Genomic DNA, 25,621 nt, shown 5'->3' with positions numbered 1-25,621 from the left:
GTGGAATCAGATTTAAATTTTGATAATTCCAAGATATTTGCAATGCATTTGATAACAAACAGCCACTGATATGTTACCATGTTCAGGATAATATTTATATTCCAACATGATGCAAGGTTTGAGGGAATATAGGCCAGGAGCAGGCAGGTGGAACTAGTTTAGCTTGGGATTATTTTTGGCATGGACTGAATGGACCGAAGTGTCTGCTTCTGCGCCGTATGACCCTATACTGATGGCGCTATGAGCTAGCCTACAAACAAATACAGCAATTTTTTTGCAAATTTATTTTCTTTTTCTGAATTCATTCTCAAGCCCAGATTTATACATGCCAGTTACCCTTCAGTTACCCTCCTACCCTTAACCCCAGGGATGCTAAAGCTAAATGTTATCGACTCGTCTGTGAGAAATGAAGAATCAAACCTATGACATTCCTGGCCCTAATGTTACATTTACACATTACCTTAATGAGCTGAGAAATTGAAAGAGCCTCTTTATTTGCTGTTAAGTATAATTATTCGGGGCCAGGCTTGATGTGAGGGGTAGTAATTCATTGATAGACAGTTTGTATAAATCTCACAATTTGATGGAATTCACCAATCTACCACAGTACTCACCTCATCCAATCTCCATATCTATCTACTCAACACATCGGCCAATTTTGTGAAGTATTTCAGATGTGAATAATCGGTCTTGTAAAATTTCTGTTTCCAAGTTACTGTGGATTTCAATATATCTTAATAAGCTTTGAGGTTTTATTGTAAAACCATGAGTGCATTATAACTCTGCTTGCTTACTACAGTGATTTCATTTAGGAACAGGGCAAACTAACTTCAGGAATAATCCCTCCCATTACAATCACTAATGTACACATTGATAAGAGCACACTGCTATTCCTGCCTATTCACTGGAGTCATCTTTGAACAGTAATTCATAAACATTGGAAAAAAGTCTTGTTCATACATTGAGCACTGGCCGTTCTGGTGGGGACTATCGATTTCCTCTGAGGAAGCTGGTTCTCTTTAAGTAGTCAGAACAAGTTTGACCCTTTTGGTTTATTACAATTCTTCAGCGAGTTCCAGAAACCCAGATCTCATTGATGTCTTTCTGACTATATGGGATTTCGTCATCACTGCAAAGCAGTGAATTTTAGAAATCAAGACCAGGAGGTCCTGGGCATGGGGGTAGGACACATTCTGAGAGCTCAGATCATGACAAAAAACAGAATGGTTTGGTGTTACTACAAGAGCCAGTCATCTTAAGACTGTAAAGGAGTGAGACTTGTGTGTTTCTGAGCTCCTGTGAGAATGGGTAGAACATTAAATGTACATGCAAGCTGGAGATAGTTAGGTTGTGTGTATGATGGCAAAGACTAGTGCAAGTGATGAGGAAAGGTGCAAATTTGTCTTTTATAATTTTGTAATCAGATGCATTCAAGAAGTGTATTAATGAGATTTACAGTTTAAAAAATGGCAGTATCTGTAGACAAGAAATTGTCTCCACAAAGCATTAATTCTTTAACATTACAGTTACTAAGTAACGTTAGACATCAATAGCTGCGCCCATCAAGGAAAGCTTTGCACTGTGAACGATATCTTTCTGATACATGCCCCAGTGCAGCAACAACACTATCTAGTATTTGCGTTTCGCATCAGAACACTCCTGTCAAAGCACCGGATCGGAATTAATTTTACACTGAGCCACGGCAAACTCGTTTCAATTAACATTGTGTAGTAGAGTTAATCCATTGGAAAAATCTGGTGAAAAAAATTACAAATAAATTCTCACTGCTGATCGCACATTTCTTGAAAGTAAATTCTGATGTGAGTAGGTTGAATAATTTTGTTCTGTTTGGAAATTGTGATCGTACTTAACTCCCCGTGCACGGATTTACAAAATGTTCACAGGATTAAAGTTAACAGCGATTTCACTGAAAACTGTGACAGCAACTAGAATCTTTTGTGGTGGTATCTCTTCAAGATCCTATATATCTCACTACATTCCCCTACCATTAATTAACCAGAATGAAGGAAAATGAGGTTCCTCAGCACTTTTTAATTTGATTTTGAATCTTCAGGTGATTAGAAGTAATTAATAAAACAATGTTACTACAAATAGAGGAAAGTGCTGGCTGCTTCTGAGAAACCTCCCCCCCCCCCACCCCGCCAATTTCCATACTGTCCCACTGCCCTGAAACAGATAAGTGTGATATTATATTAATAGATTTCGCCCACTCGTACAAATAGTTCAACACAGATACAACATTAGGGATAAACTGACTTCCTTGAAATCAGAGAGCATTTTGTTAAAAAAGGAACACGTGGGCTGGTGAAAATACAAGGCTCTGAACTCATTCACTCTGAAAAGCTTTTGATTTTCCATATGGTCAGTACACCCTTGAGAATTAAATCCCCACAGCACAGTTGGCCGGTTCACAATCTGTTCCATTCTGGTGATCACGATATGATCAGGAGCTTCTGTCTGCACAGTTTCATATACATTTACAAACACACGCGTATATAGGTCACCCTGCTGGCTGAGTGCTAGAGACTCACCTTTCCGAGAAACTTCAGCACACCCGAGGAAAGTTTAATAACTGCCGTAGCAATACCTCAGGCTGGTCCATGCAATGTCTCAGTCCATCAAGGTGTGTGTGTGACGGGAAAGGGACTGAGGCAATCCCAGATATCCTTCCTCACAGAACACACTGACAAGAAAGTGTCTTCTAGGGATCCTTCAAGCGAAGTACAACAGCCAGTCCGAGTCAAACACATCCAAAAGGGGTCGTCTGCAGCAGGGGGATGCTGGTGCCACCGTTAGGCAGGGAGAGGGCAGGAAGATGGGCACAGACTCACGACTAAGGTTTTAGGCTTAACTTCAAGGATTCGCTCTCAATCCCTGTCTCCAGGAACGTTTCCTTCTGTCCAATACCAACTGCTTGCTCCCCAGGAAAGTTCACTCCTCTGGCTATCCTGGGAACTGTAACTGTTACAAGGTTGTGTACCTTTGGCACAAGCACGGCTCGATGTTACCTGCTGGTATCTCCCTTACAGCCTTCGGCTTTCATCCTCTGGCTGTAACAAAAGTGCCACTGAGTTAAAACTCCAAAGTAAACAAGTCCTCGGCGGGAAGCGGGCTGGCTACACACTCAGATCACCGAGGGGAAAGTTTGTAAGTCTATCTGTTCAACACAACGCCGTGCTCTCCTGGTACTGGGAATGTTATTGCCAGACAGGAGCTAGGAGCAGGACCCCACAGCGCTCAGAGCCTGTTCCCTCTGCTCTCTCTCTCTGCACACTGGCTCAGTCACTATTGCCACAGCCTATGCCCTGGAGGGGTCAGCAGCATTAGAAATCTCAATTAGCAGCTCTCGCGTTACACCCACTGTTTGCTGGAAGCTTCTCTCCCTCACTCAGTCCGAGGTAACAATAGGGATCTGAGAGAGAGGGAGGTGGCTCAATCCACCGGCTCCTCCTCCCTAACCCCCCTCCCCAGCTCTGCTCTCAAATCCTTTCACACACTGGAAGCAGAAATGGTAGCGTTTGTCCTTATCTGTGGAGAATAGGATTAACCCTTTTCAATACAGGCTCCTCACTGCAACAATGACAACCCTGCTTTCTGCTACAGTACATCGTCATTTCTAAAACACTGCAAAAATCTCTAACAGAGAGGGAATTCTTCACATATCTTTGGTATTGAAGAGGAGCTATGCGTGAAAGTTGACATTTTCAAAGCAGATACAAATAATCTTTATTGCCATTATTCCCACTCACACTTATTAATTTGCCAAGAAATACTTCCCATGGCCCACTCCTCTTTCAGCCCTCCTCTGGTTGAGTTCCTATTGCAGACAGCTGCTTGATCACAGGTATTGATTTGACAATTGGAATTTCATCATTTTTTCCCTTCCTCCCCTGTGGGTGCTAGTTCCTGTGCTGGCTGCTATCCAATACCTCCCAGAAGGTGCTGATTCACTTAGATTACTGCTAAACCCTGGTGCCCTGCACTGTCTCTCCTACAGTGTCTATTCTTCAGCCCATGAGTGGAGACAGCAAGCATCAACAAGCTGTCTGATTGTTGGGTGCCAAACTTGATCTGGTTTTCATCTAGGATGGAGCCTTTCTGATTTTTACCTCTCCCAAAGCCCAAAGGCACCGAAACTATTATCACTGCCGTTAGGCCACCCTTGTTGAGAACAACTAACACAAACTTCTCTGCTTCTTCATTGCTCAGAGCACAATGATCAAATAAAACTCTTGGTGCAGCTTACTGGTAATTTATTTCATTATAGCATGTAAATCAGTGAAGAGAGAATATACAAATAAAACAACATCCACGTACATTTATAGAGTGACTTTAACATAGGAAGATGTCCGAATGGTGGTTCACACAAGCAGCAGAAAATTGTGTTTTTCCACATTGTGAGATACAATAAAGGAAAGCACTTCTCAGAAATAGGATATTTTCATTCATGATTAACCTTATCTTCCCTCTTCATCTGTACAAACAGACTTTGCTCACTTAACATCTTTTTATAGCTCATTAATTTTAAGCTAGCTTTTGAACAAATGTGTGTTTTCTCACCGTTTTATCCAGACCTTCCAAATCTAACAAGCTCACAGTCCCTTGCAGTGGCTGAGAAGAATGTCAGATGTAACCAATGCATTTATTGTCTGTCCTCACTTTATAGTAGAACAGCTGCATTTTTTTTATTCATTTGTGGGATGTGGGCATCACTGGCTGGCTGGCATTTCTTGCCTCTTCCCTAGTTGCCCCTTGAGAAGGTGGTGGCGAGCTGCCTTCTTGAACCGCTGCTGTCCACCTGCTGTGGGTTGACCCACAAAGCTATTAGGGAGGGAATTCCAGGATTTTGACCTGGTGACAGTGAAGGAACTGCGATATATTTTCCAAGTCAGGGTGTTGAGTGGCTTGGAGGGGAATTTGCAGTGGTCATGTTCCCATTTATCTGCTGTCCTTGTCCTTCTAGATGGAAGCAGTTGTGGGTTTGGGAAATGCCAACTTTGGTAAATTTCTGCAGTGCATCTTGTAGACAGTACACATTGCTGCTACTGAGCGTCGGTGATGGAGCGAGTGGATGTTTGTGGATGAAGTGCCAATCAAGCGGCTGCTTTGTCCTGGATGGTATCAAGCTTCTTGAGTGTTGTTGGGGTTGTACTTATCCAGGCAAGTGGGGAGTATCCCATCACACTCCTGACTTGTGCCTTGTAGAAGGTGGACAGGCTTTGGGGGCATCAGGAGGTGAGTTACTCGCTGCAGTATTCACAGCTTCTGGCCCACTCTTGTAGTCACTGTGTTTATGCGGAGTGAATTGAATTGGCTGACAACTGATATCTGTGATCCTGGGGACCCACTGGAGAAGGCCAAGATGGATCATCCACTTGGCACTTGGTGTGAGATTTGTACTGATGTGCTGGACTCTTGCATCAATGAGGATAGGGATATTTGTGGAGCCTTTTCCTCCAGTGAGTTGTTTAATTGTCTGCTACCATTTATGATTGAATGTGATAGGAATGCAGAGCTTAACTCTGATCCACTGGTTGTGGGGTCACTTAGCTCTGTCTATCATTTGCTGCTTATTCTGTTTGGCGTGCAAGTTCACGATGCACATTAATGATGTGGACAAAGGTATTTGAATACAATATCTCCAAATTTGCAGATGACATGAAGCTGGGTGGCAGTGTATTCTGTGAGGAGAATGCTAAGATGCTGCAGGGTGACTCGGACAGACTGGCAGTACGGGCAAATTCTTGGCAAAAGCAAAATAACGTGGGTAGATGTGAGGTTATCCACTTTGGTCACAAAAACAGGAAGGCAGATTATTATCTGAATGGTGGCAGTTTCGGAAGTGAGGTGCAACAAGACCTGGGTGTCATGGTGGAACAGTTGCTGAAGGTTGGCACGCAGGTGCAGCAGGCAGTGAGGAAAGCTAATGGCATAGTCTCCTTCACAGTGAGAGGGTTTAAGTATCAGAGTAAAGCGTCTTGCTGCAGTTACACAGGGCCTTCGTGAGGCCACAGCTTGAGTATTGTGTGCATCTGAGGAAGGACCTTCTTGTTATTGAAGGGGTCCAGCAAATGTTCACCAGATTGATTCCCGGGAGGGCATATTACGCATAAGGAAAGATTGGATTGACTGGGCTTGTTTTCACTGGAATTTAGAAGAATGAGGGGAATCTCAGAAACATTTAAAACCCTGATGGGAGTGGACAGGCTAGATGCAGAAATAATGTTCCCGATGTTAGGGAAGTCTAGAACAAGGGATCACAGTCTAAGAATAAGGGGTAAGACATTCAGGACTGAGATGAGGAAGAATTTCTTTACTCAGAGAGCGGTGAACCTGTGGAATTCTCTCCCACAGGAAGCTGTTGGGGCCAGTTCATTAAATATGTTCAAGAGGGAGCTGGGCATGGCCCTTGTGGCTAAAGGGGATATGGAGAAAGGGTGGGAATGGGATACTGAGATTGCGTGATCAGCCATGATTGCATTGAATGGTTGTGCAGGCTCATAGGGCCGAGTAGCATACTCCTGCGGCTATTTTTGAGGTTTCTATGTTTCTATGAAACTTTATTTTTAGGAATGCTTAGTGTTCTTCCTGTCTTGCCTGTTCAACATGGAGGAGCAGGTACATCAGCTGAGGGAGGACGGTATGTGGTAATCAGCAGGAGGTTTCCATGGTTATGTTTAACCTGAAGCCAAGAGATTTCATGGGTCTGGAATCAATCTTGAAGACTCCCAGAGGAACTGCCTCCTGAGTGTATAACTGACACTGCGCTGCCACCTCTGCTGGGCCTGCCCTGCTAGTGGGACAGGACATAGGACAGGGACGGTGAAGGTGGTGCCTTGGACATTGTCTGTCAGGCATGATTCTATGTCTTTGGTTTAGGCATTCGCCCTTGGATATTAGTGAGGAGAACTTTGCAGAGCTGTTTCTGCTGTTGCCCTTTCCACTGCCTATGTCAATCCCAGCTGTTGCGTCACTTTCATTTATTCGCTGAGGCTTCATAGCAATTTATACAACTGAGTGGTTCGCTGGGTCATTTCAGGGAGTAATTGGGAGTCAAACACATTTGCTGTGGGTCTGGAGTCACATGGAGACCAGACCAGGTAAGGATGGACATTAGTGACAAGGTGGCCTTCCTGACAGTCAGCAATGATTTCACAGTCATCAGTAGATTCTTTGTTCCAGATAAATTTTTATCTCTTAGTGAGTTTCAGCACCAGGTCCCAGAACATTGGTTGAGTTTGTGGATTAACGGTGAGGTGATAAAACTGCTAGGCCATCACCATCCCATCACTTGTTAGCGTTTCCTATGGTGGGGCATGGCTAAGATTAGGGTCTGGGGAAACATTGATACAAACCTTTTCTACAATTCTACACTGGAGTAGGGGTGGGGGTGGGAGTGGGGGTGGCATGCAGTGGGCAGTATGGTGGCTCAGTGGTTCGCACTGCAGCCTCACAGCACCAGGGACCCGAGTTCGATTCCAGCCTCGGGCGACTGTCTGTGTGGAGTTTGCACATTCTCCCTGTGTCTGCGTGGGTTTCCTCCGGGTGCTCCGGTTTCCTCCCACAGTCCAAAGATGTACAGGTTAGGTGGATTGGCCATGCTAAATTTTCCACAGTGTCCAACCATGGGAAATGTAGGGTTACAGGAATAGGGTTGGGGCTAGGTTTGGGTGGGATGCTCTTTGGAAAGTTGGTGTGGACTCAATGGGCTGAATGGACTGTTTCTGCATTACAGCGATTCTATGACAATTTCATGAACAGCGTTTTGTAGTTCCTCAGCAACCTTCCTGCAAACCATTCCCAAACTAAAAACACAATTCCAGCATTGTGCAACCTCAGCACCCAAACCTCTCTATTTCTAATAAAAGACAATCGAAAGTATCCAAACCAAAGGGAGATTTGCGTTCAGATACTTGTTCAAATGAAATATGAAAATCTTGGTTTTTTTTGCAATGTTTGATCCTTTCTTCACCTGAATAAGAAAATCATGAGCAGGTTTGCTCCCAGAACCCCTGACAGTAAGTGTTGTCATTCCTTCTGAGGCTCTCCTCCTCCAGAATTGTGTTAACTGCATCATGACACCAGGATTTTCGGTGCTCGTGTCAGAATTTCACCTCAGCTGAGAAAACAAATGAGGGCTCAAATTATATTCTATTTCTAAGCTTAACAAAATGAAAACAAAAGCAACAAATGCAAGAGACAGTTAACCAATCAGGTGTCATCTGCTGAGAGAACACAGATCAGCAGTATCTGTCAGGGAACACATGTTGAGCTGTATCTGAGGGAACACAAGTCAGGCTGTGTCTGTCAGGGAACACATGTCAGGCAGTATCTGAGGGAACACATGTCAGGCTGTATCTGAGGGAACATATGTTGGGCTGTATCTGAGGGAACACATGTCAGGCTTATCTGAGGGAACATATGTTGGGCTGTTTCTGAGGGAACACATGTCGAGCTGTATCTGAGAGAACACAAGTCAGGCTGTGTCTGTCAGGGAACACATGTCAGGCAGTATCTGAGGGAACACATGTCAGGCTGTATCTGAGGGAACATATGTTGGGCTGTATCTGAGGGAACACATGTCAGGCTTATCTGAGGGAACATATGTTGGGCTGTTTCTGAGGGAACACATGTCGAGCTGTATCTGAGAGAACACATGTCAGGCTTATCTGAGGGAACACATCAGGCTGTATCTGTCAGGGAACACATGCCGAGCTGTATCTGAGGGAACACATGTCAGGCTTATCTGAGGGAACACATGCCGGGCAGTATTTAAGGGAACACAAGTCAGGCGGTATCTGAGGGAACACACGTCAGGCAGTACCTGAGGGAACACACGTCAGGCAGTACCTGAGGGAAAACACATCAGGCAGTGCCTGAGGGAACACACATCAGGCAGTACCTGAGGGAACCAACATCAGGCAGTATCTCAGGGAACACATGTCAGGCAGTATCTGAGGGAACACACATCAGGCAGTATCTGAACACACGTCAGGCGGTATCTGAGGGAACACACGTCAGGCAGTACCTGAGGGAACACACGTCAGGCAGTACCTGAGGGAAAACACATCAGGCAGTGCCTGAGGGAACACACATCAGGCAGTACCTGAGGGAAAACACGTCAGGCGATATCTGACGGAACACACGTCAGGCGGTATCTGAGGGAACACACATCAGGCAGTATCTGAGGGAACACATGTCAGGCGGTATCTGAGGGAACACACATCAGGCGGTACCTGAGCGAAATCACGTCAGGCGGTATCTGAGGGAACACACGTCAGGCGGTATCTGAGGAAACACACATCAAGCAGTATCTGAGGGAACACACGTCAGGCGGTATCTGAGGGAACACACGTCAGGCAGTACCTGAGGGAAATCACGTCAGGCGGTATCTGAGGGAACACATGTCAGGCGGTATCTGAGGGAACACACATCAGGCAGTATCTGAGGGAACACACGTCAGGCGGTATCTGAGGGAATACAGGACAGGAGGTGTCAACCGTGGGAACAATAGTTGCTGATAACTTTTGTGGGAAAACAGGCCATGCTGGGTCTGTTGTGGAAACACAGTTAGTCAATGATTCTCCTGCTGAAATCGTTTTCAGAACAAAATTAGAAGCAAGTTAGTCTAGAACTTACACATTGGTTTCGGCATCATTTCAGCATTTAATCACTCTTTTGGCAGCACAGTGGGATCAAGGGCTGTTTACACTGGTTTGCCGCCACAAAATCTGTCTTCCTGAATCCCCTCAGGTTTTTTGGCTCCTCCAACAAGGAAGAATCCCAAATGAGCTTATTTACTGATATTATAATGAGTGTCTGTGGTGCCACACACTCAGGGGTAGTTAGACTCAGAATTCAATTGATTGTGAGGAGAGGCTGAGGCAGGTGACCGAGGATTTTTTAAATGCAAAGTTGATGGAAAGCTTTAGTATTGATTTCTGCAACTATTTTCTTTTAGATAGACTTTACTGGATTTGGATTTGCTTCTAACAGTTTTGCTACAGCTGGGAAACTTCCTCTGCCCAACCAACAAAAACATTAGGGTGTTGTAGGTGCAGATATGGCATTCACAATGGGAATGTCAAGGTGTGGAGCAGCCTCAGCAGTAAGACAGTGCAAAGAGAGAGTCAAGCAGTACCAAAGAACAAAGATCTGCACCTGATTTGTTTGTCATATCGAACAATATACAAGCATTACAGATCAATACATAGGTCAAACAAAAAACTCAAAAAGGAGAGATTCAAAAGAAGAATGTGTTTCACTAGAGAAGGGCAACTGTGTCACCAAATGTATAGATGATGATCTGGGTGTGACCAGTGGTGTGCTACAAGGAGCAGTGCTGGGTCCACTGCTTTTCATCATTTACATAAATGACTTGGATGTGAACATAGGAAGAATAGTTAGTAAACTTGCAGATGACACCAAAATGAAGGCGCAGTATATAGCAAAGAAGTTCCCTCAGAGTACAATGGGGCCTTGATTGGATGGGCCAATGGGCCGAGGAGTGGCAGATGGAGTTTAAAGGCGAATCAGGGCAGGACTTATACGCTTAATGGATAGGTCCTGGGGAGTGTGGCTGAACAAAGAGACCTTGGAGTGCAAGTTCATAGTTCCTTGAAAGTGGGGTTGCAGGTAGATAGAATAGCGGGGAGGGCATTCGGTATGCTTGTCTTTATTGGTCAGTGCGTTGAGTGTAAGAATTGGGAGGCCATGTTGCAACTGTACAGGACATTGGTCAAGCCACTATTGGAATACTGCATTCAATTTCATTTCCCCTGCTAGAGAAAGGATGTTGTGAAATTTGAAAGCGTTCACGAACGTTTTACAAGGATGTTGCCAGGCTTGGAGGGTTTGAGCCAAAGGGAGAGACTGAATAGACTGGGGCTGATTTCTCTGGAACATCAGAGACTGAGGGGTGACCTTATAGAGGTTTATGAAGTCATGAGGGGCATTGATAGGGTGAATGAACAAAGTTTTTTCCCCAGGGTGGGGGAGTCCAAAAGTAGAGGGGAATGGTTTACAATGAGAGGGGGAAGATTTAAAAGGGACCTAAGGGGCAACATTTTCACGCAGAGGGTGGTGCGTATATTTAAGGAGCTGCCAGATGAGATGGTGGAGGCTGGTACAATTACAACATTTGAAAGGCAGCTGGATGGACACATAAATAGGAAGGGTTTAGAGGGATACGGGCCAAATGCTGCCAAATGGGACCAGATTAATTTAGGATATCTGGTCAGCATGAACGAGTTGGACCGAAGGGTCTGTTTCCGTGCTGTACAGCTCTATGACTGTATGACTTGTCTATCTTGTAGTGCTCTCCTTGAGATCATGAAGATGACTGTCATCCTCAACTTTTGTGACAAGTTTAGGCATCTATAGACAATGCCAGTGACATCAGCCAGGTTGATTATGAGAATGCTATTACTGAAACACCCATCACAGATGCTTTCTTACCGAGGCAGCAGTGAGACAGGCATAGCTGTTTTATAGGGTTGCATGCTTTCCAAAAATGAGCCTTTGATTAAACTGTACTCACATTGCTTTTTGACGTAAGTACACATTTACAAATGTCAAGGAAAACTCTAAAATTGAAGATAATATACTTACCCATAACACAATGCTTTCTCTGGGTGCCTTCAGGTACCTTGCTTTCACCTCTTCTAGCACCTCCCAGGCTGAGACCCAATATTGTAAGGAACTGGCTAGCTGCTCATGTTTGAAAAAAGGGTCATGAAGCAGAGATGGTCTTCCCTTCATGATAGGCTGACTCCATCTCTGGGAAACTTCTTGGGCAGGGTTGAAAAGGTGTTGGTGTGCGTGGCGGTGAGATGGATGATGAAAGAGGCTAGGCCGGAGGCGTAGAATGTGCTTTAACCTGAGAACGCTACAAGCAGGTGCACTCTACCTACCATGATTCACTGAGTACAGGATGTGTAGCTCCACTAAACAGCAGGATGGCTGCTCTGATGATAGCTTTCATCATGAAAGCCATGGGAAACAGCAACAAGCATCAGGGCCACCCCAAAATGGAAGTGAGTTTGCAAGGTGTTGTTTGTTCTGTCCTAGTTGCCATCTGAGCTTCAATCTGTCCTCTCTATGGACCAGTTCTGGGTTGTGCATCTTCTGAGGACAAAAATGAGGTGACCATATGTCTATGTTTTCAATGAAGAAAGGTTTCCCTGGTACTGTCATGAACGAGAAGTGTAGGCACAGGAGTTGCTACAATGCTTGGAGCTGGACCTCAGAACCTGCCTTTCAAGTGAGTGCCCACAAGCTCTGGATTCAACAGCTCCAAGTCTATCGGCAGCTTACACTTCAGCCTCCATTGGGAAGACAACATTTAGATCCTGAGGAGCGTGACAGGATGGATATGGGAAGGAAGCTTCCTCTAGAACAAGGCATCACTGTTTCAAAATAAGGACTTGCCCAGACAGAGACAAGGGGAGCATTTTATTTTGTCACAGACGGTCATGAGGCTTTCAAAGTGTCTTCCTGAAAAGCATTGGGAGAAAAACCTTTGAATATCATTGAGGCAAAGGTAGATAGATACTTGACAAACAAGGGGGTGAAAGGTTGCCAGGATAGGCTGGAATGTAGTTAGATCAGCAATGATCTTTGGAGTAATGGAGCTGGCTGAAGGGGCTAAATGACCTATTCTGTTCATTGTCCGTGCCCTTGTATGTTCTTTACCATCTTCCTTCTAGTCTGTGAAGTAGTACATCCTCATTATCGTCATCTAATTTCTCCCCTATTCTCAATGAAAGCAAGTGAGCAGATAACTGGGAACGAGAATGTGAGTAATGCATTTGGTAACATTGAAAGTTTTGAGGCAGAGAGTCATGTTCCAGTGACCCCAGTTTGACTTAACCATTATCATCATTATCAGTTGATGGAAAATTAATGCATTCTTGAATCTTCAATTTGTTGTAGGCAAGCCAAATTTTATCTCTTACTGAAATATTGCCAGGTTTCGATTTGACCTATTTCTTGTAAGCAGGCTGTCGAGAACATTCCAGTTTCATTCACTGCATTTCACAAGTAGCTCTGTTATCAGAAGTGTACACTGTTCAAGAATGTTTATACTGTTAGCAACTGGCATTGTCTGGAAGTGAAACAGTTAGGAAGTTACAACCAAATTACATGGTTTTATTCATCTTCTGACTTAATGTAATACATGACCATTCTCTCATTTTGTCTAATATTCTTGAGAGAACACTGATAGTCAAGGACATAGTCCCTTCAACTATATGAATAAGACAGCCTTTAAACTTGATTAGGACAAGAAGGAAATTTGATAGAATAAAAACTTGTGTGTGTTATATATATCCTGTATAAAACATCAGGACACCCCAAACACTTTATAGGCAATAAGCATTCTTGCACAATGTTCCTTTGAAGCTGTGAGGCTGTGTAACCGTTGGGACGTTCTGTGCATTCCACAGAAACCTTTGAAATGATACAGCACGGAAGGGGGAAATTTGATAGATCTTATCCATGCTGACCAAAAGACACCCAATTGCCCTCTCCAATCCCAACGTCCTGCACACGGCCCACAGCTCTGCAGCTTACAACACTTAAGGTGCAGATCCAGTTATCCTTTTTAAAAAAAAATTAGTCTTTGCCTCCACCATCAACTATAGACACCACCAACCCCTGCGTAAAAAGGCTTTTCCTTACTTCCCCTCACTTCTACCACCTAGGTTGAGCCGATAACATTTGTTTCTCTTGGCAGAGTTCAAAAACTATGTTCCTCCTCTCTCCTCTATCTCGACCCCTCACCGTTTTGTATACCTGAATAATGTCATCCCTCAGCCTTCTCTGTTCCAAGGAAACAACCCCAAACTGCCCAGTCTCTTCTCATAGCTACAATTCTCAAACCCTGGCAACATTCCAGTAAATCTTCTCTGCAGTTGGATCCCTCCTGCAACATGGAGAACTAGAACCGCATACAATACTCCGGCTGCGGCCAATTCCAAGCAGGAGACCAATGCTGTGATTCCCATTTCTGAAAACCATAATCATTGGCATTGTAATGTAGGGAACATAGCAATGTACACCCAGGAAACTCCCATTAATAGTAACATGATACTGACCAGTTCGCTATTTTTATGATGTTTACTGAGGGATCATTATTAATGGGAACACTGAGGACATCTCACCTGCTTTCCTTCATAACTGCACCAATAGATTTTCTTTAATGTTCAAAATTGCATCTGAATGTTGACAACTCCAACAGTGCACCATTCTTTCATGATCTGCCGCTCTTCTCTATTTAGTCTCATTCCTTTATCTCCCTTAACTCCATTGGCTTCACTTTGTTAACACTCTTTAAAGCCCACTTGAACAAATGCTGTTTTGATGTCAAAAGTGGTCTCTCTCACCTGACCTCTACCAATTTGCTCTTTTGTGTCCATGTTTGACCAAGGACTGTGTTTGAATCTGGGTCTGAGTCGTCCTGGGTGAATCAAAGCTGACCTTCTGTGAACAGGTTACCGGCTTACTGATGATCTTGCTGACACCTTCCAGCACGTTGCTGATGATTGGGAGAAAAATGAGGGTATGGTATTTGGCCAGTTTGGCTGTGTAAAAGCTGCCTATTATGGATGTTATCGAACTGGACAGCATTCCACTTTGTTGGGTAGATATCAGAATTGTAATTGCTCTGGAACTAGGCTTGACCAGGCCAGGTTCAGGAGGACCCAGTGCCTTTGCTGTATCCAATGGGCTCCGTGATTCTTGATATTATGCGGAGTGAACCGTGTTGTCTGCTTACCAGCATTTGTGATGCAGGGACCTTGTGAATTCTGACTTCATTCAGAAACTCTGGCTAAACATGGTTGCAAATGCTAGAGCTTGCAAGAACATTTTTGGCTACCCCAGCACTGAGGTTGGAAAGTTCATGGAACTCTCCTCCCATCCCTGTTTAACTGTCCATCATATTCCTGACTAGATGTGGCTGGACTACAGAGACTTGATCTGATTTGATGGTTCTGAGATGACTTACATCAGTTATAAAATGCTAATTCAACTGCTACTTCAGTGTAGATCTCTGTTGTTTCACAATTTGGCCTCTCATCTTTAGGTCTGCCTGGTTCTGCTCCTGGAACGGTACCCTACACTGTTCTTTGAAATAGGGTTGTTCACTGTGGCTGTAGTAGAACGAGAAACATAATGTGCCATGAGGTGACAGATTGCGGGGGGTTACAGCTCTGCTGCTGTTGATGGGCTGAAGGTGGAGACTGGACAGATATCTCAGCATTCAGGCAACTCTACCACCATCAGTGCCGCCAAACATTTGCAGATAGGCACCAACGTCCCTCACCCAGAATCCATTCTCAGCTCTTGCTAATGTCAATGACTCTTCCAACATTTTTTCAAATGGAAGGGCACTTAGGTATGATTTAGTGAGTTTGATAGTCAGACTTGGCTTGCCTGTAGGATAGATCTCCTCATTTTGGCATCAGTCTTCAGACATTATTGAGGATATGTTTGCAGGCTGGCAGTGCCTGGGTTACCTGTTCAGTGTTGTTATTATTCAAAGTTTTCATGGCAGTATTATACAGAAGAATGATTTAGCCATTTTAGTGAGCAGTTAAGAATCACGTGTAGACCAGTCCCAGTAAATGGTAACAGATTTCCTTCTCTACAGGACATTAGTAAGCTAGCTTGGTTTAGATGAATCCCTCTGGTGACCCAGTCCTCACTTTTCACTTCTTGTGGGCAATCCACTGAGCTCCTACCAGTGTCCCCTTCTCAAGGCTTAGCTGTAATGAAGAATTTGGGTATATTTGTAAAATTAGTTTGCGAGGCATCCCTCCATGTCCCAGTGGGCATAGTCCTATGAAAGGTATCTTCAAATAGGCTCTAACTGGCCCTGTCATTCACAGAAGCAGCTGGATACTAGGCATAGCTACTCGGCAGAAAAAAGAGATATTAGCTGCAATTGGTTTTTGTAGGTTGCATTTTGTTAAAGAAGAGAGGTAGATGGGATTTTCCTCTGCTTCTAGCTAAACTACATCTGGTACTGACAAAGGATGCCTAGAATGAAACGGAAGAGCATCATTTCTCAATCATAATCCCTCATCTTTATGGCATAAAAATAAAGAATTCAGTTTATGAAGGATTGCAAGTGCCAGCTGCTTCCTTTTTTTTTGGCCTGGTTTAATGCGGCACCAAATGGATAATTCCTGATATCTATGCATAAACACAGAGACCAGCATCAATCATTTTGCTTGTATGAGGGAATCTTATAGATCCTAACATTCAGCTGTAGGAGGAATTGGTTGGTCACAGATACTAGCATTCAACCATTAAAACTCCCCATTAAATTCATAGTGAACAGAGGGCCTATTTAAACAGGAGAGCCTGCTTGTAATCTCCAGGCCCTGCATTCCAGCCAGAGCCTTCTGAAACACAACTGTGGGCTAATATACACACAGAACCCTGCTACCGCCTTACGTTTAAAGCTAGAAAAATTCCATAGCCTCTTGTTGTTACCCACCATACATATGAATATACTCTTAAAACCCATTCTTCTTTGTCCCTTTGTTCTCCTAAAATTACCAACTTCCAAAGCTATCTCAGTCTGTGTATGCAGTGAGAGATAAGTATGTCCAGATAAGCAATGTAGTTAAATCAAGCTTTTCACCAACTTTGGGGATTTACTGAGCAAGCTGATTGATTTATTTTACCTCTAAGTATTAATCTGAAACACTGCCATCGCTTCATGCCTCATTCATACCCTGTGCATGAAGTACTCTAATATGCAAGAGGGCAGTCAACAGGAGCCTGTTGTTTGGATCTCGCTGCGTTGGCTGCACTCCATCATGTGAATGCTCTGATATCTGGGTGATCAATGGCACTGTATACTCATGGAAATACAATCCTACAGATATGGTGAAAACACAAGGGCAGGGGGAGTAAAGCCTTAAAAAAGGCCAATTGCCTGTCTTGCCAAAACAGCACAGAGTGCAAGGTTAAATAAATAATACATTTCTACTAGCTAATAATTATGTTACAGTTAGACCACTGCCTCACTTAGTAAAGTTTATAGCATAGGTTAATCTGTGAGATTCCAGGGAAAGAAAGCTTTACTTGTGACAACAGACTCGAGCAACTGGTACTTTGCAATTAGAATAAAGAAAGCAAGGAAAAACGTTTAGAAGTCTTTGAAACTAAGAAAGGCTTTCATAGAATGAAAAGGGTAAGGCAATTTCCTCAGGTTATAAAGTCAATGATAAGATGATCATCAATTTAAAATCATTATAAGAGATCAAGATCAATTGCGTTACACAGAAACTTGCTGGAACATGGAAAGCTTTGTCACCTTTTCAAATGAGAAGATATTCATTTACAAAGTGTGGCAAAGCTGACATTAATGTTTGTCACTAACTGCCCTTGCAAAGTCAGTGGGGTGAGCTGCCTGCTTGCTGTTTGCAGTCCATCACTTGGTGTACTTATGGTCAGGTTAGGAAGAGTTATAGCCCTTTGATCCAGTGACAGTGACACTGAAGGGTATGTGGTATGAATATATACTACGTGACCTGGGCGGGAAATTGAAAGTGGTGATATTCCCATGCATCTGCTGCTCTTGTCCTTTCAGGTGGTGGAGGTTATGTGTTTGGAAGGAGTTTTGGTGAGTAGCTGCAGAGAATTTTTAGATGGTACAGAGTGCTACTACTACTGTGCAAAAGTTCTGGAAAGAGTGAATGCTAAAGGTGGTGGACAGTCTGAAAATTAAGCAGCTGCTTTGTCCTAACGTTGTCAAACTGGTTGCTACACTGAAGTGGGGTGGCGGGGGGGTCACCACGATGTCTTTAATGAAAAGCTGGATCCAAATTAGGAATATACAGAGAACAAGGCAACAGGACTGCCTTATCAAAGCACACAAGCATGCCCATTGTTCTATCTTATAAACATTTTCTTTTGATAAATTAAATTGGGGTGTTGGTTTTAGGCAATATTGGGTGAAGGGCCCTTAAATTTCCATTGACGTAGCAGCTGAGACTCTGCATTCTACAAAGGAGCTGGCACTCAGAGAGAAAATAAATAACATATAATATTTATTCTCACTAGACAGCAAGGAATTCAGTTGGCGATATAAAATAACAACTTGTATTTCAGTAGCACATTTAATATAGTAAACCAGTCAAGGTGCTTCATGTTAGGGGAGGCAATGGCCTTGTGGTATTATTGCTGGACTGTTAATCCAGAGACCCAGATAACATTCTGGGGACCCAGGTTCAAATCCTGCCATGGCAGGTAGTAGAATTTGAATTCAATAAATATCTGGAATTAAGAATCTAATGCTGACCATCAACCCAATGCTGATTGTCAGGAAAAACCCATCAGGTTCACTAATGTCCTTTAGGGAAGGAAACTTCCATCCTTACCTAGTCTGGCCTACATGTGACTCCAGACCCACAGCAACGTGGTTGACTCTGAACTGCCCTCTGAGCAATAGGGATGGCATCAAATGCTGCCTGGTCAGTGACACCCTCATCCCATTAATGAATAAAGGAAACAAAAACAAGGGAATAATTAGACAAAACTGAAACAGAACCAAAGAAAGAGACATTTGAGATGCAGAGCTTTAGGTAAGAAATTTCAGAGCTTCAGGCCTAGAAAGCTGACGGTATGCGATCAGTTCTGGGGGGATACATACTAGCCTAAAGTTGGAGATTTCTAATTTTTTTAGCGTGTTCTATAAATACAGAAAGTTACAGACATGGGCAAGACAGAGGTCATGAAGGAATTTGCCCATGAGGGTTAAGAATTTTAAAACTCATTTGTTGCCAGACTGGGAGAGAATGTAAATCATTTAAAACAGGAGTGAATGTAGAAATCTATAACTTCAAATCTTGATCTGGATTTGTGTAACCTTTTATGCCTCTCCCTGTCTAAGCACCCTGTGATCTGTACATCCTCGTTTGCTATGATCTGCCATTACTGCTCACAGAACAAAGCTTTTCACTGTACTTAGGCATGGGAACAATAAATCAAAAATCAAGATAAGGTGGACATATCAGTGATCTGGTCAACTTTTGTGGTCATTAGCAATGAGGGACACTTCTATTACGAAAATGAGTTGAGGGCTTCAAAAATCGTACCAAGTAGGGTGGAGACAGCTGACATGATGAGAAGTGGTAGAATTGAATACACCACTGGTTGTGAATCAGTTGTGAAACTGTATGCAAACCTTTCATTTAATTTGATCTAATTGAGACACTGTATAAGGAGGAATAAGTAGGCGAAAGTCAAAATGATGTTGCTAGTAGGGTTGCTTTTACTTTTATTACAATATGACTCTTTGAGTCGATGATTTGATTTTGTGACCCCGTTTTCACTAAAATAGCAGGGTGGTAGAAAGATCAAATTGGCATATGCAGCAGAAATGAAACAAAATTCGAGTAGATCCAGGCATCCATAAAGCCCAGCAAAGGATGATGGAAATTTTACAGAGTCGCGCCTCATAGGAGCAGAAGTAGACCAAACATTCCCTCAGCCTGCCCCGCTATTTAATATGATCATGGCTGCCATTAACTTCACCTTCCCTGCCATTCCCCATACCTCCTGATTCTCCGAGGGACTAAAAATCTATCAAGTTCAGCTTTAAATGGATTCAAAAATGGAGCATCCACAGTTCACTGGGTACTTCATTCCAAAAGATTGAGGCGAAAGAACTTCTCTGCATCCCATTCCTAAATGATCAGCCTCTTATCCTGAAAATGTATCTCTGGCCCAGCCATGGGAAACAACATTTCTGTGTCTACCTTGTCAATTCCCTTCAGTGTCATGTCTGTTTCAATTAGTTCACCACTTCTTCTAAACTCCAAAGAGAATTTGCCCAACTTAGCCCATCTTTGATGGGGCCAAATGGCTTGGCGATGATTCCTGATGCCAACAAATGTCTACATATGCCACGCTGCTCCCAGATCCTGCTCCCACTCACCAAACATGATTGAGAGAGAGTCAAGAGATAAGATTTCTCAGGGAACACTCAGATATTGCATTCACTTGTGTATTTTGAGCCGTAAAGGCTTTCACATTTAACGGCTTTCCTGCTGTAGGTTCTGCATTAATGTTGGCTGCTCCAGTAAACTGGGGCTCCCAGTCACTCCTGATGCTTCCGCCCCACCTCTTTAATTTGTTGCTGTGGGCTCTTCAAATCTGCCGGCCCAACCTCTAAACTGGCAATGTGCCGATTGAGTAACTCATAGTTCGGATCCTTTAACTCCTCTTAGTGAGCACTGTACACACCCAGCTAACACCTGTCTGATTTATGCTCCACATGAAGTCACCCTAAATCTGTCAAAAGGAAAGTAATAAAATGAAAAGTGGGTTATAAGGAGAGAGAGCACTGTGTTTTTGAATGTGCATTGTATTGTTTCTATAAAATAGGACTAAAACCATGATGGAAAGTGTCGGGGGGTGCGTTATGTGCACAAAAGCATTAGAGACTATTATGAGGAAATATATGTTTAAATGTTATTAATAGGATTGTATTGCATAAAGTTTTACAAAGATTACTATAGTGAGAGCATTATAGGAAGTGGTTACATAGAACATTCCAGCACAGTACAGGCCTTTTGGCCCTCGATGTTGTGCCGACCTGTCATACCGATCCTAAGCCCATCTAACCTACACTATTCCATGTACGTCCATCTGCTTGTCCAATGACGACTTAAATGTACCTAAAATTGGCGAATCTACTACCGTTGCAGGCAAAGCGTTCCATTCCCTTACTACTGTCTGAGTAAAGAAACTACCTCTGACATCTGTCCTATATCTTTTACCCCTCAATTTAAAGCTGTGCCCCCTCGTGCTCGCCGTCACCATCCTAGGAAAAAGGCTGTCCCTATCCACCCTATCTAACCCTCTGATTATTTCATACGTTTCAATTAAGTCACCTCTCAACCATCTTCTCTCTAATGAAAACAGCCTCAAGTCCCTCAGCCTTTCCTCGCAAGACCTTCCCTCCATACCAGGCAACATCCTAGTAAATCTCCACTGCACCCTTTCCAAAGCTTCCACATCCTTCTTATAATGCGATGACTAGAACTGTACACAATACTCCAAGTGCGGCCGCACCAGAGTTTTGTACAGCTTCACCATAACCTCTTGGTTCCGGAACTCGATCCCTCTATTAATAAAACCTAAAACACTGTAAGCCTTCTTAACAGCCCTGTCAACCTGGGTGGCAACTTTCAAGGATCTGTGTACATGGACACCGAGATCTTTCTGCTCATCTACACTGCTAAGAATCTTACCATTAGCCCTGTACTTTGCCTTCCGGTTACTCCTACCAAAATGCGTCACCTCACACTTGTCTGCATTAAACTCCATTTGACACCTCTCAGCCCAGCTCTGCAGCTTATCTATGTCTCTCTGCAACCTACAGCATCCTTTGTCACTATCCACAACTCCACTGACCTTAGTGTCGTCTGCAAATTTACTAACCCATCCTTCTGCGCCCTCATCCACGTCATTTATAAAAATGACCATCAGCAGTGGACCCAACACCGACCCTTGCGGTACACCACTAGTAACTGGTCTCCAGGATGAACATTTTCCATCAACTACCACCCTCTCTTCTTTCAGCAAGCCAATTTCCGATCCAAATTGCTATATCTCCCAAAATTCTCACACAATTGGTTCATTAATTAGAGTGTTATAGCAGGCTGTACTCTAAGTTGTGTTAGTGTGCATGTTGTTGATAAAGAATGTATTCAGAGAATTTATATGTTATATTACCAGGAGAAATATTCCTTGTTTACTTGCTCCATGTTGGTCACAACAGGGTTAGTTTAAAAAGGATCCCTTCCCTCGTGGATACATTCTCTGATATTGAATGAATTTATGTTTTAAATGACGCCAATCTATCCATTGAATTGACAAATGACTGTGTTTATTAGTTGTTAGCCAGGGGAGGAAGTATTAATGTAAAGCAAATACACATAAATTAGGAATTAGAAGTAAGTCCAAAAAGCTAGAAGTCACAAAATGAAATATGGATTAGCCTGTCAGTTGTTTGCGAAGAGTACAGAAGAACATAGTGGAACATTGTGGCTGTTACTTTGGGTGGTACTGTAACATTGAAATTGGTAATTAACAGGCAATTTCAAGATCCCTAGCTTTCTAGGTTGATTAAAATTCTGCACTTTCTTCCTTTTGCGAATGCCTTATTAAGAACACTGAGAGTGAAAGAGAATAGTTTTCCTCTTTCACTTGCAGTGTAGGGGTGTTTAGTGAATCAAACTGTTACTCGTTCACTCGGTTACTGACATACATGGACCAGTGGCTGTGGTAGGATTTTAACCCTTTCTCTGCTGCATTTTATCCTTGCAAGCAATTACAATGTATTCAGGAAATAGCTTGCTGCTGTGGTTGAAGGTAGTCAGCTCATATTATCTGTTTTGTTCAGTCAGTTTTAAGTTTCTTTGTCTCTGCACAGATGTGAAATTCCATGGGTTCACACAGGACTCTGCAAAAATTTATGCCCAAAATTACTTTGGCATTCTAATCCATTGTTAAGGGTTAAATGAAATCCATTCCCATTTCATTACACAGGGCAAAAAATGTAAATACATATACCAACAAACGCACATTCATTCTCGTAGCCTCTGAAAATGTTATATTTTCAGTTCTAACAGCGCCTTTTTACATTCTAGATAGGACATCTCTAATCATATTTGATTCCTTAGCAACAAGAGAGATTTTCAGGTGCGATGGTTGAAGGATTAAACTCCAGTGGAATAACATGGTATTCTGGGTCTTAAATGTTTTCTGCATAAGTTAAGGAATCATGCTTGGTATATACCTTGTCTTTCTGAACCCATTTTGGACATATATCTCAAAGTGTGTGGGAGCCAATAATGAACCAAATGCCTCTTTCTCTTCTGTGGAATACTTTCTTCGTTGCTTGTTTAGATTTTTGGAGAAGTACCTGCTTAGTTTCTCTATTCCAGGTTCATCTTTCCAAAGGAAAACAGCCTGCACCCTGATGTCACTAGAATAATATATACTTTAAATGCTTGGTTCCAGTTTGGAGCTGGCAGCACAGGCTCACTTGTTAAAAGCCCTGGGTAGAGTTCTGAGGAAGGGTTGCCGAACTGGAAACGTTACCTCTGTTTTCTCCTTCACAATGCTACCAGACCAGCTGAGCTTTTCCAGCAACTTATTTTTTGTTCCTGAATACATTTTCTTGGCCCATTTTGCATCCTAGAGAGGTCATTTGGGCATTAGTGAGCTTGCTCATTGTGAGATTGGCTACCAGGACACCTGGACAGGGCTTTCCATTGCTCTAAATGCAGCTCATTAGGCACAAGGAAGTTGACGAAGTACATTATTCAATTAAATAAACCTGCCATTATCTGGCACATCGGCCTTTGAAAGGTGAATGGGCCGTGTTGTGGACTAAATGCCATGACTTGTCCTCGGTATAATCCATCTAGAGCTATGAAGGTGGGACCTTCCTATAGGCAGACAATCAAGAGAACCTGCCAGTACTCCTTTAGTAAATGGATCCTGGTAATGTGAGCTAAACTATGCCCCTAACTTAGTTATGCAATCTTCCAGCCAGGGTATTGGGTAAAAGTTGGCTCCAGTCACTGCATTACCTTCCAGTGTTAATGCAGAAGCTGTGGACCCTGGTCACGAGGACAACTGGAGAAGTTCAACTACTGCTGCTGGGTTTTATTAGTTGGTTCTCCAGCATATAGCTAATCTCCTCCTGAGTCTGGGCCTGGCTATAGGGGAGCTGCCTCTAGATAAGTCTCTCCCACCTACAGCAAGATTAATGAAGCCTGGCTTATCTGTTGTAAGTGATTTGGATATAGGAGTGGAAGAATGGATAGTAGGCTCGCAGACGATACGAAGGTGGGTCGAGTTGTGGACAGTGTGGAGGGCTGTTCTAGGTTACAAAGGGACATTGATAGGATGCAGAGCTGGGCTGAGAAGTGGTAGATGGAGTTTAACCCTGAAAAGTGCGAGGATTCATTTTGGAAGGACAAACTTGAAAGCAGAATAGAGGGTTAACGGAAGGATTCTTGGCAGTGTGGAGGAGCAGAGGGATCTTGGGGTTCATGCTCACAGTTCCCTGAAAGCTGCCACCCAGGTGGATAGAGTTGTTAAGAAGGTGTATGGTGTGTTAGCTTTCCTTAATAGAGGGATTGAGTTCAAGAGCCATAAAGTTATGCTCCAGCTATGCAAAAGCCTGGTTCGGCCTCATCTGGAGTATTGTGTCCAGTTCTGGTCGCCTCATTACAGGAAAGATATGGAAGCATGGGAAAAGGTGCAGAGGAGATTTACCAGGATGCTGCCTGGAATGGAGGGAAGGTTTTATGAGGAAAAGTTGAGAGAGCCAGGGCTTTTCTCTTTTAGAACAACGAAGGATGAGAGGTGACTTGACAGAGGTGTACAAAATGATCAGAGGTATAAATAGATTGGACAGCCAGAGACTCTTTCCTGGGGTGGACATAGCTATTACAAGGGGGCATAGTTTTTAAAATGAGTGGAGGTAGATATAGGGGAGACGTCAGAGGTAGTTTCTTTACTCAGAGTGGTCGGGGTGTGGAATGCATTGCCGGAGAGGGTAGTGGAGTTGGCCTCATTGGGGACATTTAAGTGGCTATTAGATAGGCATATGGATGATAGTGTAAGGTAGCGGTGGAGGTTAGGTAGACCTTAAGTTTAGGGTAAAAGTTTGGCACAACATCGCGGGCCGAAGGGCCTGTACTGTGCCGCACTGTCCTATGTTCTATGTTCTATGCCATAACCCTTAAATGCCATGGACAGCGTTATTAAATCTGCTTCCTGTTGTGCACCTTGATGGGCAACTCAGGAACCTGAGTTTGTTCATGTTTTAATATTGGTTAGCTGTGTATTAATGTGAACCTCAACTATTAATCTTCAATGTAACTCATGTCCTCTGAAATCAGTTACATTTGGACAGATCGTTGCTTGCTTGATCTTTTCTCAACAGTGGCATTGCTTTATCCTGTTGTTTTTCACCCCAAACTGGGCTCTCAGTCAGAATTTTCACTTCCCTGAGCTTCTTCACTACTTTACATGGGCAAGTGAACCAGGCTTCGAAGCATTCTCCTGATACTGATAGGAGCCCCAATACATAGTCACCTGGCAGGAAGGTTCAGAAACTGGCATGTTTGCCTGTTTTTCATCATATTCTGGGAGATTTTCAAGAGTTCTCTGGTTACTTCACAGACTCTAAAAGCCTCTTAGGGTCATAGAGTCATACAGATGCATTGCACGGAAATAGACCCTTCGGCTCAACTCATCCTCACCAACCAGAAATCCTAAATTAATCTAGTCCCATTTGCCAGCCTTTGGCCCATATACCTCTAAACCCTTCCTGTTCATGTACCCATGCTTTCTTGCTTGAACACTTTTAGAAGCCCTCATATTTGGTTCCCAGAACCTAATTCAAATGTTGGCAAACTGTTGAGCACGTCTCTGGTGGTGAACAGAAAAATATCTACTCCTTTATTCATCCTGAGTGTACTCAGGTTCCCCAAGACATCCTGGACTATTTTGGACATTGAGCCCCGATCTGACTGGTTCTCAGTGACCAGGCCGTATG

At 43.3% G+C, this 25,621-nt stretch overlaps 1 protein-coding gene across 4 annotated transcripts in view; it reads right to left on the bottom strand.

Annotated features, from left to right (window-relative positions):
- The window catches only part of LOC125458235 (fibroblast growth factor receptor 4-like), a 102,220-nt gene that overhangs the window by 57,480 nt on the left and 19,119 nt on the right, over positions 1-25,621 (bottom strand). For 2 of the 4 annotated variants that reach the window (XM_048543314.2, XM_048543315.2), the window contains exon 1: positions 2,553-3,501. The exons of the other annotated variants lie outside the window; for them this stretch is intronic. The gene's annotated coding sequence lies outside the window, so the exon portion shown is untranslated. Of the gene's footprint in view, positions 1-2,552; positions 3,502-25,621 lie in introns of those variants that run through there. 4 annotated transcript variants of the gene reach the window in all.

The sequence above is a fragment of the Stegostoma tigrinum genome, chromosome 13, assembly GCF_030684315.1.
Source record: "Stegostoma tigrinum isolate sSteTig4 chromosome 13, sSteTig4.hap1, whole genome shotgun sequence".
In the NCBI taxonomy this organism is placed as follows: domain Eukaryota; kingdom Metazoa; phylum Chordata; class Chondrichthyes; order Orectolobiformes; family Stegostomatidae; genus Stegostoma; species Stegostoma tigrinum.
The sequence above is the reverse complement of the archived record's forward strand: the minus strand, read 5'-3'. Positions and strand labels throughout refer to the sequence as shown.